The sequence below is a fragment of the Cervus elaphus genome, chromosome 5, assembly GCF_910594005.1.
Source record: "Cervus elaphus chromosome 5, mCerEla1.1, whole genome shotgun sequence".
Taxonomy (NCBI): domain Eukaryota; kingdom Metazoa; phylum Chordata; class Mammalia; order Artiodactyla; family Cervidae; genus Cervus; species Cervus elaphus.
In genome coordinates, this window is record NC_057819.1 from 357,257 (window position 1) to 370,655 (window position 13,399).

Sequence of the window (13,399 nt, forward strand, 5' to 3'; positions counted from 1 at the left end):
GCGTGCCCGGTCTGTGATGTCTCCTACAGGCCCGCCTCCCCGCCGTGGGCGCAGGGGTGGCGGCGTGTGGATGGGGGCAGTGGGCTGCTGGGATGGGGGACAGCGGGGTCGGGGGTCCCCAGCCGGTGGGGTGGGGGAGGGCGGGGTCGGGGGCCCCCAGCAGCCCCGCCACGGGGGACCTCGCCCCCCTCCCGGGAACACGGGCTCTGTGCAGAGCCACCCACCAGCGGCGTGGCCGGTGACAGGCAGTGGCCGGCGCTGAAGCCCCGTCCCCCGAGCGGCTCGCTCCCCCAGGGCCCCAGCCAGCTTGTCGGCTGGGCTCAGGCTTAATCCCGCGCACGGAGGCCGACGGGGAGCGAGGCCCCCGGCACCTGTCAATCAGGCGGAGAGACGGCGCTGACAGGCCAGGCAGGGCCCTGCATTGTGCTGGGGCTTTAGCAGCGGTTAATCTCGTGTCTTCCCTAAGAAAACATCATTCAGTCTGCCGCCCGGGAGCCCTGGGTGGGACCCTGCTTGTCAGCGAACAAAGGAATGTCTTTGCGCCTGGATGGACTCGCGTGAAGCGCGCGCGACCGCCTTAGACGCCCGAGCGAGACGCCGAGGGCCGGGTCTCGGGCTAGAGCAGCCGACCATTTAACGCCCGGTGGGCGGTGCCATGGGAGGGGCCCCGACGGTGGGCGTGGCCTCCGCCGCCTCGGGGTTGGCTGGGCCCTGGGCGCCGGGCTGACCGCGTGGGGCCGGCGAGGCACGCACGCGGCCTCACAGCTTCCAGTGACTCCGGGTGACGCAGCCGGGCGGCCGCCTCACCTCGGTGCCCCGCAGCCCCTTTCCCCAGCTGGGCGGCCTTGCTCCAGCTGTGCCTGCGGCACCCTCGTTCCGGGCCGGTTGGCGTGGTTGGTGTGGCCATGGAGGACAGAGCGGTGCTCGGGCCAACCCTGGGGCGCCGCCTGTTGGAGGCCCCTCCCCAGCGCGGGGCTGAGCTGCGCCCCCGCCCCCCAGCACGGTCACGGGCGGGGGCCTAGCCCCTTCGCAAGCCGCAGGGCCGCAGTGGGCCTGGCCCCATCCCAGTGCACCCTGCCCTGGGGACTCCAGCGGGGCGGGCCTCGTGGACCCAGGCCCCCCTGCCCGCGCCCCGCGTTCGCGGAGGCTCCCACGTGCTCTCGGGTCTCACACCTGAGCTGGGCCGCAGGGGTTCCTGTCCTGGGCGTCCATCAGGCCTGCCTGGCTCCAAAGTTACTCCCCGGCCCGGCCCAGCCCCACCCCTCCCCACGGAGGGCGCAGGGAGGGGCCAGAACCCCACAAGCCAGGTGCTCTCCACCTGGGCCCAGGGCCGCCTCCTGCGCCTTGGCATGTTTTTATGGTGCAATGAAAATATGACTTTAATTCCTCGGTTGTTTCATGTAACCTACAATTACCCCCAGGACGTCCTGCGCTCCTCCCCTTATGGCTGCAGGTTGTGCAGGGATGTGAGACGAGTTGCCAATGCTGGGGCCAGCCCACCCCTCCCCCGCCTCACCCTCTAGCCACCGCCCATACTCCTCCAGCCCTCAGGGGTGCTGTCCCCAAGGTCCTGGGTCCCCCGGGGAGGTGGATAATAAGACATGAGAGTGACCTGTCCCCCAGGACTGTGCTGAGGACTCACAACCTCTGCATCCTACAGCCGTGCTGGGACCCCCAGCATCCCTGGGTGGGTAGCAGGGAGCACCCACCCCACACGTGCTTCAGCCATGCTTTCCTGTGGCCAGAGGCCTGGCTGAACAGGTACCCGCCAGGCACATCCAGCGTCTCTCCAGACGGAGACATCCTGTGACAACAGCTGGCATCAGGCAGCACCTGCAGGTCAGGGTGTGTGGCCACACACCAGGCGGCAGCTCAGAGACGTGGGTGATGCTCTGGCCTGAAGCAGGCACCCGCACTGGGCCCGAGACCCTCACCCACTGCTCGTCACCTGACGCAGAGCTGCCAGGCGGCCCCAGGCCCTGGAAGAGGGACTCGTGAGCTGGCTGAGCAGTGTGCTCATCCAGAGGCCAGGGCTGCCAGGCCATGTGACTGAGCCTTGCAGACCCTGCTCAGGCTCCGGGTGCCCCACTCCAGTCAGGGCCCGACCCGCTCACGTCACTCTCAGAAGCATCTGATCCTTAACGAGTCCTCCATGAGACGCTCCTGCCAGGTCAGGGGCTGTCCCCACCTGTCCCTGAGCCCCCTGGAAGCCACTTCCCTCCCCTGTCTGGCCCAGAGTCCCTGGGTGCCCTCACCTGGGCCTGTGCCCACTGGTCCCACTCAGTGCACCCTTGGGTCCAGGTCATTGCCAGAAACATGTTGGGAGGTGCCTCCACCCTGGCAAGCAGGCCAGCAGGATGTCTGGGCCTGAGGTGACCGAACCCAGACAGCCCCATGAGTGTCCCTGTTCTGTCCCTGCCATAGCGCCGAGGTCCCACGGCACGCCATACCACTGGCCTTGCCCCGTCAGGAGGCATCTCTGCTGGAACCAATGCCCCATCCCCATGGCCACGGACTGCACCCCTTGGACCTGATCTCCTGCAGTGCCTGGGGACCAAGAGGACAGTAGTGCCCTGCCCCCAAGGGTCCAGGGTCCCCTTCCTGCTGACCCGTCAGGTCTCTGGAGCAACCTCTATGGTTGCTCTGGTAGGGAGCAGACCGCGAGGTGCCCGGCCTCAGGACAGGTGGGCATAGCCTTCAGACCTGGGTCTGACGTCTGTCAGGGAGCGCAGCGGGCCCACCCCCTGCAGACCCCCCGTCTCCCCATCTTCCCTCCCCCGGCCCACTCCTCCGTCGCCAGCCCCTGGAGGGCTCTCAGGTTTCCCAGCCTGCCCCAAGGGCTCTGGAAGCTCTGCATGCCCTGGGCCCCAGCCAAGCACCTGTGCCTCCCTGGGGCCAGCAGAGCCTCTTAGAGCTGAGCCTGCCTAATCCCTTACGGTGCTCGGATGTCCCTGATCCCAAAGACCAAGCTGGGATCCCAGCGCCATCGAACGGGCAGCAGGAGGACCCCCACCTCCCTCCATGTGCCTGTTGTCTGGAGCCAACCCCCGGTGGGATCAGGGCACCTGCAGGGTGAAGACCCAACCCTAACGAACTCAGGTGAACTCAGGAACCGTGGAGCCCTCGCTGCCTGGCGCGTCCTGCCCCATCCATTCCTCAGGCTGCCCAGCGGCGACAGCAGAAGCAAACAGGAGAGGGAAGCCTGTCTCAGGCTTCCCAGATGGCGCAGTGGTAAAGAACTCACCTGCCAGTGCAGGAGACTCAGGAGGTGCGGGTTCAATCCCCAGGTCGGGAAGATCTCCTGGAGGAGGGAATGACAACCCCCTCCAGTATTCTTGCCTGGAGAATCCCATGGACAGAGGAGCCTGGTGGGCTAGAGTCCCTGGGGTCACAGAGTCGGACACGACTGAGCATGCACAGGCTTGTTTCAAGCCTCGAGGCTCTGGCTCTAGGGTTTCATGGGAAGGTAATCCTGCCTTGCAATTCCACAAGATTATGTTTGTTGGGTTTTTTTTCCCCCTAATAAAATCAGGATCTTTATGGCATAAAACTGATGATCAAGTAACACCAAAAGCTTGGGAATAAAGTGGGACCAAGAACAAGAGGCTCTATGGCCTCGCTATGTAGCAGCTGGTGGTCAGGAGCCCGCGGGCCCCACTCTCTGCCCCAGCTGCCAGTCACTGACCCAGCAAGGGCTCCAGGCACTGGGCATGGCCTCCATGGGCCCTGTTTCATAGTGATGTTAGCGAGGCAGGCAGCCCATGACGGTGAGCATGGCGAAGAGGCCCTGGTGCTCTTCGTGTCTTTGAAGACTTTTTCACACCCGAAAGTTTCCCCCAAGCAGACCTAAGTTGCTTCTGAGATCCCAGCATGGTGGAGATGTGGGACAGAACAGGAAGCAGTCAAGCAAGACCTGGACGCATTTCCTTTGGGCTCCACCAGACAAGAGAGACTGATGAGCAGACCTCCCCTGGGCAAGAGCACCGAGGGGCGCATAGGTACAGCCAGGCCCCTGCCTGTGGGAGAGGGTGGACAGGAGGCGAGTTCTCCACACGGGCTCAAAGGCGCATTGTCCTGCCCCGGTGGCTGGAATTGGGCCGGGTGATTGTAATAATAACGTCCTGACGCTCAGCCAGCGGTTGGGTTTCCATAGCTCAGGGAGTATCTGGTTTTCAAACGGGAGACGTCATACAAGTGCAGTGTTGTTCCCGTCAGCCGTTCTCTGCAGGTCAGAGGCCCGCCCGGCGCCTGCCTCCTCCCAGAGGCGCGTGCCCATCAGCGCCCGGGCCTGGACACGCCAGGGGCGGAGCTGCACCGGGAGGCCCTCCCACCCACCCTCCAGGGCCGCCAGTACCAGGTCCTGCTGAGGAGAGGCCCACACCGGGGCCTGGAGCCTCTGCCCGGCCGTGCGTGTCCCTGCTTCCCGGCTGCCCTGGCTCTGGGGAGCCACAGACCTGACACCAACTGAACACGTGAGGCTGACCACTGCCTCTGGGCCTCCCAGTCCAAACACACACCCAGCTCCAATGAGCACAGGAAAAGATGCTCAAAATTGCTGGTCACTAGGGAAATGTAAATCAAAACCACAAGGTCCCATTAGGCCAACTATAATTTAAAAAAAAAATAGGTGTGAAGATGCAGAGAAATTGGAACCCTTGCGAACTGTTGGTGGGAATGAAAAATCATGCAACCACTGTAGCAAAGTTTAGCGGTTCCTCAAAAAGTTAGACATAGCATTACCACGTGACCCAGCAATTCGACTCCTTGGCATACACCCTAAAGAATGAAAACAGGTAATAAAAATAAATGAAAAAAAAAAGGAACCAATACAAAAAAAAACTGAAAACAGGGACTCAAACAAATATTTGTATACCCACATTCACAACAGCATCAGCCACAACAGCCAAAAGATGGGAGGAACACAAGTGTCTACCAACAGATGAATGGATAAACAAAATGTTGTATACACGTACAAAGGAATACCATCCAGCCCTAAAAAGGAACAAAAATTCTGATAGGTGCCACACCATGGATGAACTTTTAGAACATTCTTCTAAGTGACATGACAAATACATGACACCACTTACATGAGATACCTAGAAGAGGTAAACTAACACAAAGTAGAATTGAGATTCCCAGGGGCTTGGGGAGTGTTTAACGGGGACAGAGTGCCCATTTGGGGTGATGAAAAAGTCCTGGAGGTGATGGTGGTGAAGTTTGCCTAACAATATGAATGTACTTAATGCTACTGAATGTATACTTAGAAATAGTTATGATAAATTTTAATTATTATATTTTACCACAATTAAAAATACATATACATAGATGACCTGAACAACAACAAAAAAGCGTTCTGGACCCAAGAATGTGTTTTCTGACCGCATGGCCCAGCTGGATGAGTGCCTTGTACAAAGCCAGCTGCCCACTCTCTCCACTGACCTCCCTGAGCTGCCAAACTGTCAGGAACTCCCCTTCTCCTCTGAAGCAGGAAGTTTAAATTATCAGGTCAATTAGGAAAGACACAACCGAAAAATACAAGTTTCATTCACACTTCCAGGAGGCGTTTCCTGGCTGGGTGCCACCTCTATTATTTTTGGCGAGGCTGTTGAAAGGCCCACGGACCCTGAGAAGGTACAATGTAACCTTTGATTCCGTTTCAAGGATCAAAGCAAGTAAGCTTGGGTGCAAATGCAGATAACATTTCAGGGACGGTCTCATGAAAGGAGTCGCTAGACCAGGGCAGAGAGGGGGCTCGTGTGACACCACTCCCGGTGACCTCGACCCTGGTAACCCGCCCGCGCGGGGCGGCCCCGGGGAGTCCACTCGGAGGGCGCCAGCGGCCCCCGCAGCTGCGCTCTCGGGGTCCGTGCCGGCTGCCCCTGGCTCGCCCACGGCGGACAGTCCTCGGACAACCCCGCCCCGTCGCTCCGGGGCGCAGGTCCACGCTCGGCCCTAGCCGGGCCTCCACGACGGGCTCTCTGCGGACACGCCGTCCAGCGGGGGGGCGACGCAGCCCTTCTGTGCCGACCCTCCCAGTACCCCTCCTGGCGCTCGGCAGGAACTGAGGGTAAGGGTCGCGCCCTCAGCCCGCGGAGGCCGGGGGCGCCACGACTCCTCAGCAGCTAGCCAGCCCTCAGCCCCGCGCCTCCTACAACGCCAGACTCAGCCCCGGCCGCGCCTGCGCACGCGGCTCCAGCGCGCGGCGCTCCGCGGGGCTCACGACAGGGCGCGCTCCCATCAACCCCCGCGCCGCATCGCCCGTGGGCGGGGCCGGAAGCGCCTGCGCGTTCGCAGCCCCCGGGCGCAAGGCGCAGGCGCGGGCGCCTCCGGGAGACCGGCGCGGGGCCGTAAGGGGCGGCCGCGCGCACGCAGGGGGCGGGGTCCACGTCGCGGCGGGGCCGGCAGCCTGGCCGCTTGGGTCTGCGGTCTTCAGAGGTTCGGCAGGCGGGGTCCGCGTCCTTCCTTCTCTCCCGACCTCGGCCCGCGCCGTGCCGGGCCTGGCCTCGCGCGGCCGGTCTCGCCCGCTCCGTGCGGGCCGTCGAGGGAGCGGCACCGTCGTGGCGCCGCGCGGCCGCAGGTAGGTGGGCTTGGTGCGGCGGCGCGCGATCCGGGGGAGGGCCGGGCGGGCTGGGCACCCGGCTCCCTCAGGTGGCGCGGGCGGGCGGAGAGGGCCGGGGCGCGGCCGCTGCCTCCCCTCGCCTCGCGGGGTCGGGGCCTGAGTGCTCCGTGGGCAGCGCGTTGTCAGCGGCCGGTGGGACTCTGGGCTGCTCGGCAGGGCCGTGCGCGGCGTTCACCTGTCGCCTGCGGCCTCTGTCACCCCAGCGTGTCAGTGTCAGGGTGGGACGGGCTTTTGGGTGGAAGACCTCCTATCCCAACACGCACACACAGAGGAGTGGGTGCGGAGGGAGGTATCGGGGGCCACCCTGGGGTGCCGGGCGGAAGGACCTACAGGCCGTGCCCCGTGGAGGAGCTCAGGCAGATGGGGAACAGGTGGTCCCGCGGGGAGCCATCCCGAAGGTGAGTGCAGGCCGGCGTCTGTGGGCGACAGGTGGAGGGAGCGGGTGTGGAGCCTTGTGGGCGAAACCGCCCCCGGAGGGGTGAAGCGAGGCACGGTGTGCCAAAAACCGGTGGGCGTCCTTTTGCACGAGACTGGGGAGGGGTTAGCCGTCAGGCAGGCTTGCTGCATCTGATGGGAACCGCCCCTTTTTCTCTGCTCTGTGCTTCTTTGGCCCGCTCTAGCAGGTGGCCCTTTGCGTGGTGACTTTGGGGTGGTGAGAGTAGACACAGCCAGTGGAATTAAAGCTGTTGGCCAGGAGGGGCTGGATGCCAGGCTGTTGACAGGGAGGGGGGTGCAGGGAGGAGGCCCTTGGGGTGGGGGTGGCTGCCTTGTGAGTAGGGACAGGGGTCTGCATGGGGGTGGGGGTGGGCTGGAGGGCACGTGGGTAACAGCTGCAATGCTCTTGGGGTCTCGTGACACTGAGCACTTGAGTGCAGGGCGGGGGTGGGGGGCATCGGTCCGCGGGACTGTGACGCATCATGGGTGACTGGGGGGGTGATGAGTGCTGGAGCAGGCCAGGGTGGTCTCAGGCCAGGGTCAGCTGTATCTTCACTTAGTGGTTGGCATTTGGCCACAGACAAGTGACTTCACTCACCCCCGCGCCTCAGGCACGGCGAGAGGACCGGCCTCGGCGGGTCAGTGTTTGCTGTGAATAGATCCCCCCCGTGACCCTCCTCCTGAAATGCCCTGACAGCCATTCAGGCTGTCCGAGGAAGCCCGGGGGGACCTGACCTGGGCCCTCCTTCTCCTGGGTGGACATGTCCGCCATCACACCCTGTCCTTGAAGAGGCCAGGCGGTGTTTGCTTTCTTGGTCTCCCCAGTGGGCCTCCAGGCCCCTCACATGGAGAGGTCCGGTGGGGCCCGGGGTCGGCCACCCAGTGGTGATGGTTGGGCCTCCTTCCCACTCTTCCTGCCTTGTTTTTGGACAGATCGCCTCGGATGGTGGCCTGCAGCTTTCGGTCCCATCGGCTCTCCTGGGCTCTCCTGTGGCGGTCGCAGTCAGCTGCCCGCTCAGCACTTGCCTGGAGCGCCCCTCTTCAGCCGCCTCTGCCTGTGCGTCCGTTGCTCCGGCCTGCTCTCCGGGCCCCTCTCCTCGTGCCCTCCCTGGCTGGCACGGCAGTTCCCGTCCACTCCCAGCAGGCCTCGTCACCGATGGCAGGGCCCTCGCTGTCCTGTCCGGGTGGCGGCCAGCTGCGCCACACACACCCCTGGCAGCAGATGCATGGGGCCTCTCCTGGGGTCGTGGACGCCCCCCCAGTGGATCCCTGGATTGAGCGCTCCTACTATGGGGACCCCGTGTGTGTACACGACTGTGGAGCAGACGAGCTCGGTGAGCTCGGTGCTGTGTGGCAGTCAGGGCCGCCCCTGCGTGCCGGGCTCGGTCCCAGGCGCGTTCGACAGCGCCTTGGCTGCTGGACCGATTCCTGGCGCAGCTGGACAGTTACCTGACCTCCCGCTTCGAGCACCACCGGGACAACCTCAGGTGCCTAACAGGCTGAGCCTGAGTGTGGGCAGCCCCCTGCCTCCATGGGGACTGGGTACAACCATGGGCTTTATCCCCAGGATCTTGAGGAGGTTATTCAAGCCCCAGATGGCCCTGCCAAGTGCCATGCAGCAGTGCCCTGGGCTCTGCCTCCAGCCTTGAGCCGGCCACCGGTGGCCCCACGGCTGCCCGTGGCGAGAGTGCTCACCTAGGTTCTCAGAGGCCCGGCACGCAACACGGGCACTCCACCCAGGCCTGGCCCCACTGCTCTGGGCTTTCTGCTGTTCCTAGTTCAACTCCACGTCCAGAAATGCTCTGAGCAGCCGCTGGCGACGGAGGGCACCCCAGGCCTATGGGGCCCCCAGCCTTGTCCAGCTCTGCACACAGTCCTGGTCTTACAGGGCCAGCCGCCCCCTAGCCAGGGCAGGTGCCCCTAAAGCTGCCCCTCCACATACAGGACTGGCCGAGCCCCTGCCCAGAGAATAGGTCCCTCTCGCCCAGGGTGTCCAGGAGTCACCCTTAGGTTCCATCCCGGGGGCAGTGGACACCGCCGAGGCCCCAGAAGAGACACCGTTCCAACCCTGCCCCCGTCTGCGGCCCTGTCGGAGCACGGGCTGTGCAGGTATGGCGGTGACCCAGGTGAAGCGGCCTGCATGCCCCTGTCACGGCGGGGTGGCCCCACTGGACACTAGGTGTGGCTCCGGGTGGTGCCTGGGCCCGGCCCCGCTGCTGGGCGGAAGGTGCGTGTGTTCGGGGTGGCTGGGCACAGGCAACTCCCTGTGAGCCCCGCACCCACCCCAGGGGGAGCTGCAGCGGCGTGGTGGTCTCTACCTTGTGCCCCTCGTCCTCCAAGCCCCTAGTGGCCCCCAGACCTGTGGGGGGCACTGCCGGCAAGTGGACCGAGGTCCTGGGATCATCCCCGTCCGACGTCCGTGTGGGCTTGTCCCCGTCCCTTCCGTGCTGGGATGCCCAGGCCTGTGTCCCCGCCCTCTGGACTCCTGCGTGGTGTCTGCTCTTGCCGCTGCCCCAGGCTTTGCCCCTTGCTCCCGTCCTCGGGGCAGGAAGTTAAGGCCGCCTGGAGGAAGCGGCTGTTTTCAGTCTTGGGTCGGAGTGGGAGGGCTTTGGTGAGGAAGGGTGCCCCCGGGGCTCACAGCCGCCAGCCCGCCAGTTGGGCCCCTCCCAGGTCCGGTCTCATCAGGGCCGCGCTGCCCTCCCTGGCCGTCCCGCCCACTGCACGCCTGCCTCAGCCCGCACACCTCGTGCTGTGACAGCCACGTTCCCAGCAGACGGCGAGCCCTGCGGCGGGGCCTCCAGCAGTCGGCCTGGTGTCCCCGGCACATGGGCAGGGCCATTAAACGTGCACAGGGTCCATGGTCAAGCGTGAGTCTTGTCTGTGGTGGGAGGGGCCGGGGCCAGCCGCGAGCACCTGGCTGGAGTCGCAGGTGAGGCTCCTGCCTGGGCCACGGGCGTTGCGGGGTCTGGCTGAAGGAGTTGGGGCTGAAGCAGGGGGCGGGGGGGCTCGGGGGAGCAGTGTGGCCCCAAGGACCGGCTTCCAGGCTGGCGGCGAGGGGAGGAGTGGGCCCCAGACCAGGGCTGTGAGGTTCGGGGCCGGGCCACAGTGACCAATCCTGCTCTGCTCGGGGCCGGGGCCGGGGTCTGAGGCGCCTTGGGCCAGTCAGCAGAGAGGGGCGGGCACACCAGCTCCCATGGGTGGCTCGGCCTGTGCTTCAGGACCCTGTGGGTCTTAGAGTTCTGGAGGAGACGGAAGAAGATCAGTCGAAACCTAAGTGCAGCTGATAAGTCATTCTAGAAAAAACGAATAACCAGCTGGTAAAACGTTATAAGTAAAATAGGTGTTATTGGCATTATTTCACTCTACCATGCTGACAGAGCCTCTTGGTCCACGCGCGTCATTTCATGGCACAGACACCTTGTGAGTAGAACAGCTTCGAGTCTGGAAGCAGGGGAGGCTGCGGTTCAGTCCCTCAGTCGTGTCCTGACTCTTGTGACCCCCTGGACCACGCCCCCCAGGCTCCTCTGTCCGTGGGATTTCCCAGGCAGCAGTACTGGAGTGGGTTGCCACTTCCAGCATTTCCTGCTCCGGGGAACCTTCCTGACGTGGGGGTTGAACCCAAATCCCCCTGCATTGTAAGTGGATTCTTTACCACCGAGCCCCCTGGGCAGGCTGGCGGGAGGAAGCGGATACAGCAGACCAAGCATGCAGGCGGGAAGTGAGTGCCGTCTCACCTCTGATCTGATGGAGGAGTCTGAATGTTCCCGCCCCTCCTGGTGGCACTGCGGCCCCAGTGGGACTGCATCCGTCCAGCCCGGTCAGCTGTGGCCTGGCCTGCTGTGGGTTGGGAGGGCAGGAGGGCACTGACCTGGCCTTTCCGATAGGCGTGGACTTGGGGGCACGGCTGACCTGTTGACACCAATGTGGATTGCTTGGTCTTGCATCCTAGAAGTCTCGGGTTGCCGGCATGAGCGTCTCTCCAACATCACCCCGCGTGCCGAGCTCCTCAGCCCCAGGCAGCGGTGTGAGGACGTGACCCTGTACCCCCAGTTTGGACGCTCTTCCTCCATGTGACTCAGGTCGCCTGGCCTGGGCAGCCCCTTCCCGCCCTCGCGGTCCTGTCGCCCCGTCACGGGCCCGCCCCTCCCTGCCCACCTGCGCATCTGAGCGGCGCCAGACTGGCCAGTGGCGGGGGTGAGCCCACACCTGCCCGCACAGGAGCAGCCTGCTGGGGCCGCCTGCTGGCTGCCAAGGAGCCCTGAGTGGGCGCGCCCTTTACCCCCACGGGTGTGGACCCCTCCAAGTTCCCCGGAGCTTCCTGCTGCCAGCCTGCGGGCGTCGGCTGCATCCCAGGCCTTGCAGAGCACCACCAGGCACCGTGGTCAGCCCTGGGCTGCTGGGCCCCGGGGAGCAGACCTCCTGGCAGGAGTGGGGCCCCGAGGCCTGCAGCCGGGAACAGGCCCACGTCCTGGGCAACAGGGGGCTTTTCCATGCCCGCACTGGGGACAGGCAGGCCAGCGGCCTGCAGCTGGCTGGGCTCCCACCCTGCCCATAAGTGCCCGCAGCCGGCTGAGCACACCCACATGGCCTGCCTTCCTGCCACGTCCGACTCCTGGGCTAGTGACCCCTCACCCTGGCGTTGCCTCCTGGCCCATCCCGCCGTCCCAAGGGGTCTGATAGATGGCTGCGTGCCCATGGCTGTAGGTCAGCCCTTGCGGCTTGTGTGGGTGAGGCCAGGCCACGGAGGTACTCGGGGAGCAGGCCATGCTGAGGCGGGTTGTTGGGCAGGGCCGTCAGGCTGCCCCTGACCGCCCTCCCCACGCATGGCCATACCAGGCCCGGAGGCGGGGGTGACGGGTCAGGGACAGGGTGCAGGTTGGGGTCCCTGGGTACCTGGTTCCTGCCCCCACCCTGGGCTCCGAAGCCGCCTGGGGCACTGGCCTGGCCCCCACCCCCTTGCGGCCCCGAGCTGCCTGCCCGAGCCCCTCCCGGGCCTGCATCTTTGAAGCTACAGATACTGACAGAGGATCCAGTGAATCCAAGGTCGCCCGGCAGGCGTTGACAGACAGCCGGCCACGATACTATTTCTGATTTAATAACCAAATGGGGGCCGGCCCTCTGTAATAATTAGGGCTAATTACTGAGGAGGTGTTGACAGACCGGCTGAGAGGAAACAAACCACCTTTATCCCGGGCTTAGAGTCGGGTTTCGCGGTGCTATCTGCCCTCCGAAAGGAGACGCTTCAATCACTCACCGAGGCTTCAAAGGGGCAGGGGCCTGGCAGGGCGGGCGCGGGAGGGCTGTGACGCGCGCCTTTGACTCCGTGGCCAGCCGCTGTCCCAGAGACGCTCCTTTGTGCAGTTGGGGTCCCGGGCAGACCCGCTGTTGCACCGCCTGGGCCAGGGCTCCATGGGCGCGGCGGGCCTCCCGGGCGGGCAGGGAGGCTGGCGCGTGTCCTAGGCCCAGGGAGCAAGCTGCAGGGAACGGGCTGGGCTCTGTCCTGGACCCTGGACCAAGGCTTCCCTGCAGTGTCGTAGGCAGGCCCGGCCTCCTGGCGGTGCGGGGCTGGCCCCCCCCCCTTCCCCCCCAGCGAGCCAGCACTGTGGACAGGACGCTGACCCATGGGCCTCGGCGACAGGACCACCGTGCCGTGTCACAGGCTCCCCCAGACCTCCCCGTGGCTCTGAGCTGGGGGAGTGGCGGGCAGACCCCCTGTCCAGCCAGGAGGCTGTCCAGTGATGGCCCAGGCCTCCACGGGTGTGATGCAACTTCTGGGGGCCAGTCCTGGGTTCAGGCCTTGCTATGGTCAGGGCTGACCAGGGCGGTGGAGGACGATGGCCTGTCCAGGTGCGGCCCAGGAGGCTCAGAGGGAAGGGTCTCAGTTTTTCCCGCCTGCAGGACCACAGGGCATTCCTTAGGGCATGCCCACTGGCGGGGCCATGCCGCGTGAGGGAGGCCTCTCACTCCCCAACTCCCCTCTGCTCCAGGAGGAGCTGAGAGCGTGCTGACGAAGGTTCCCAGGCAGCTGCTTAGCTGAGTGCAGACCACCTTCTGTGAGGGCCGCTACTGACAGGTCTAAGTCTCAGTTCAGTTAAGTCGCTCAGTCGTGTCTGCCTCTTTGTGACCTCGAGGACTGCAGCACACCAGGCCTCCATGTCCATCACTAACTCCTGGAGTCCACCCAAACCCACGTCCGTTGAGTCGGTGATGCCATTCAACCACCTCATCCTCTCTCGTCCCCTTCTCCTCCCACCTTCAATGTTTTCCAGCATCAGGGTCTTTTCAAATGAGTCAGCTCTTTGCATCAGGTGGCTGAAGTGTTGGAGTTTGAGCTTCAGCATCACT

General features: G+C 64.5%; 1 protein-coding gene across 3 annotated transcripts in view; it reads left to right on the forward strand.

The window, feature by feature from the left end:
- The first annotated feature begins 6,291 nt into the window (after positions 1–6,291).
- Positions 6,292–13,399, forward strand: part of GNB1L (G protein subunit beta 1 like) — a 32,518-nt gene continuing 25,410 nt past the window's right edge. Inside the window, exon 1 of one of the 3 annotated variants that reach the window (XM_043901029.1) lies at positions 6,292–6,577. The gene's annotated coding sequence lies outside the window, so the exon portion shown is untranslated. Of the gene's footprint in view, positions 6,578–8,435; positions 8,542–8,571; positions 9,164–13,399 lie in introns of those variants that run through there. The other 2 variants (XM_043901032.1, XM_043901030.1) reach the window with 2 other exon arrangements.